Below are 3637 nucleotides of genomic sequence, written 5' to 3' on the forward strand. Positions count from 1 at the left end.
CCTCGGTTACTGTAATTGTGGTCGAATTAATGCAATCGTTAAGTTAGACAACAAAACACGACTGCTCATTCATAGCCGCGACCACAGTTGTGCCATTGCAGTCAAAGCTCCACGACCGTGGCATAGCGAGATAAATGTGTAAAGGGCATTGGGGCAAATTCGACAGCTGAATCAACATTTATATGGAGAATTCAAAACACATAAAAATGAGAGAAACCCTAGAATTGGATAGAAAAATGTTGATTGCTCTTAGTTATTTTTAATCCATGTTCCAAGACGAAATAAGTGAAATTAAAGTGTAGAATTAAAGATTATTTTACCCTTTCATATTATGAACTCCATGGATGCACCACATGGTAAAATTCTTTTCTCCTATCTAATAAGTAGCTAACTTTTTTAGTATTGGGATTATGTTGAAATAGAGTATACTTGTGTATGGGTATTGTCGTGTTTGCATGGATTTTAGTTGTTGAGTATGGATTCCACCATTGCTTGAGCTTATGGGTTGCAATTTGATGGGTGAAAGCCCTAAATCTCTAAATGGATTTGATGGGTGAGAACCTCAAACTCTATAAACCTTTTATCATTCTCAAAAGAGGGATAAAGATGAATATTAGGTAACCTATAATATTTTTGAAAGAGGGTTATAGGGGGACAAGGCAATGGTGGGCAATTGAGCCTATGATTTACTACCTTTTTAAATCTTAAAAATAAGTGTATTGGGAGTATAAATCATGTCAATAGCATCATCCTAGAAGTAGGGATGCTTGATTGAGGTCTTAGGTGATTATGACAAGTTATACACTTGTTAGGCGCTCGAAAGAGCCAACGGGTGAAATCGTTGTGGTTTTGGTGAAAGATTGACCCCAATGATCTTTGACCTAGCCTATCATTTAGTTAACAACTAAATTTCATGATGAACCAACATCAAACCACATGCATTACCTCTAGGTAGACATAATCCCAAGATTTCCTCAAATCTTGATTTCAAAGTAAAAGTTTCATTCACCAAGTGTTTGCTAAAGTTTGTTGTGAAGAGTTTCCAAGCAAATCCTCCATTTTATTTTACATGTCATTTTTATTAGCATTCCAGGTAATCTCGTAGTACTTTGAGCATCCATAGGGTTTGAAGTCTATAATCCACTTCTTGAGATTCGACCCTAATTCAAATTGGGTTACTTGAAAATTAATGCCTTAGCCCTTAATTATGGGAGTGATTTGAGATTTATCAGTTATTATTATATTTACGGTTTGGTAGGTACGGGTCATTAGGGGTGGTGACGGTTTATTTAGTCTGTCCCTTAATTAAATCAGTAACTTAGTAACTGGACTTGGCTCTGAGTATGAGTGGATCACTAAGATCCGTGAGTATAAGGTATGTGTGGTAACCTTGAGTCATGTGTTGTCCAATGTCAATCCCTTTGAATTCTGCCTTGGGTACGACTGGACCACACGAGTCATATGGTCTGGTCATGAGTTGGGGCAAGAGAGTCGGATGGTGGACAGTGTGTGGTGTCCAACCTTCTGTTCTGGTGATGACTGGATGGTACTAGTCGTATGTTGTGGTGATGAGTTGGAGGGTCAACTCATACCTACCTACGGTAACTTTTTAATTTTAAGTTGGGGGAATTCTTGACATTTTATTCTTTTAACTCCCTTTGATACCACGACATAAAACACCTTTGGAGGCTTCATTAACTTATTATTCTCCATCAAATACTCTTAAAAATCTCTCAAACTCTTTGTTCAAGCAAGAGGCTAGGGTTTCTTCAAGCTAATCAATTAGGGGCTTTCAAGAGTGATTCTCTCTGTCTTCCTTGATGTCTAAGGTATGTGACTCTTCCCTCATTGTTATTTTAATAAAGGCATATATTTTAATGTATGGTTTTCATGATATTATTATGGCTTTGAAATAAAGGTTGGGGGTTTGGTTGTTCATGGATGAATATTGCTTTTCATGGTTTAATTATGGTTTTTCTTGTTTTGGTTATGATTTTCTAAAAGTGGGTGCATGGGAATGGTGATTTAATTGAAGGGTCATAGTTGAGCTCCAAATTGGATGGTTTTTTATTTGATAATGGTATACCCTCAACCTGTTTGTTAAAATGTCAATAAGAATGATTTTGTCATGTACTTTAACTATTCTTGGAACTATTGCATTGCATGAATGGTAAATAGTTGAGGGTATACCATGAATGGTATACCCTTGGAACCTTGGAACCTTTGTTAAAGTACGTGACAAAATCATTCTCATTGACATTTTGGCAATGATTTTGGCAAATTCCACATGAATTTGTAAAGGCCCTGGTGGCCAGGGTTTAGTTATAAATGGCTTTGGTTTAAATGGAAACGGCGGAGTCTAATTTGGTTAAATGGTTCATATGGCATATGGTAATAGACTTGCAAGCTCTAATTTTGGTATGATGAAACCAACAGTTAATGCCTAGTTAAAAAACTCCTGGTTAAATGTTTTTTTTGTTTAATTTGGAATTTTATTAATAAAATCAATCTAAGACAAGTAGAGGATAATCCTTTATATCAAAATAATTAATTAGGCCAATTCTAAAAAACCTATAAAATTGAAGCAGACCAGCCCATTCTGGTGACCTGATCCAACATCAATATAAAGGATTAGGGTTTCCAAATCAGTCAGCTGAGCTGATTTTCTATTTCCTATGCCTCTTTCAACATGTTCTTCATCATCAATGTTCAATTTATGCTTTTTCACCTGTGGGTGATAAATACCGTTCTATGGTTGTTTCAAGCTGATGATTCCAGCTTGTATAAGTGAGATTCCATCTCCTATACTTGGTTGGTTCCTCAGATGAATGAGTTCTAACTCCTTCTTCTTCTCGATTCTTCCAGGTGAAATCTTCAGTATGCTTCCATGGTTTTTGGTACTGACATGCTGGATCATATTTTCTAGCCCTTAATTTCTTCTTCTAGTAAGTGCTCTATCTTGGTGATCTTTGTTGTAAGTCCAGTTTGTTATGGTTGACCTTATTCTTCTTCTTTCTTGATAGTTATAGCTGGGATGGAGATAACGGGAAGCTAAGACCCATTGATAGTTGAATAATACCAAGGAGCTCAGCCAATTGAATCTGATCTGACTTGGTGACCCCCAACTTATTGAAAATCCCTTTTTGTAGGCCGGAGTAAGTAGGTAAAATAGCATTTTCACCTTAATGTTGAACTCCCTTTATTGTATATTTGGTGAATATGTAAGAAACTATTGTGGCCTTTCCAGTCTTGTTAGCTCTTTGTTATGCTTAGTCTCAGATAGGGACATTGGTACTTGTCACTGTTAAGTATCCTTCTCCCAGCACTAGGTAGCTGGTTAAAAGCTGTAAATATGAACTATTCATGCTGAAAAGCTAAGTTAGCTAAGTAATCTGCAAGTTGGTTGCCTTCCCTGAATATATGAACTATCTTTACTTTCTTGTGTTGCAATAACTTATTTATCTTTTCCACTGTATCTGCAATTTTCCATGGCACTTCCCACTTTTTATTTAGGAATTTCTTCATTATCAATAAGTCTGTTAGAATAATGATCTTATCTGGCCTTATCTGACTGCAATGTTCTAATGCTTTCATTATAGCTTCAGCTTCTACAACCATATTATCTGTATCTTTCATT

General features: G+C 36.1%; 1 long non-coding RNA gene across 1 annotated transcript; it reads left to right on the top strand.

The window, feature by feature from the left end:
* The first annotated feature begins 2636 nt into the window (after positions 1-2636).
* Positions 2637-3402, top strand: LOC107850074. Its single transcript, XR_001668442.2, has 3 exons — positions 2637-2787; positions 2866-2945; positions 3024-3402. It is a non-coding gene; the product is annotated as an uncharacterized LOC107850074 (long non-coding RNA).
* Positions 3403-3637: the final 235 nt, after the last annotated feature.

Source organism: Capsicum annuum, chromosome 12 (genome assembly GCF_002878395.1).
Source record: "Capsicum annuum cultivar UCD-10X-F1 chromosome 12, UCD10Xv1.1, whole genome shotgun sequence".
Taxonomy (NCBI): domain Eukaryota; kingdom Viridiplantae; phylum Streptophyta; class Magnoliopsida; order Solanales; family Solanaceae; genus Capsicum; species Capsicum annuum.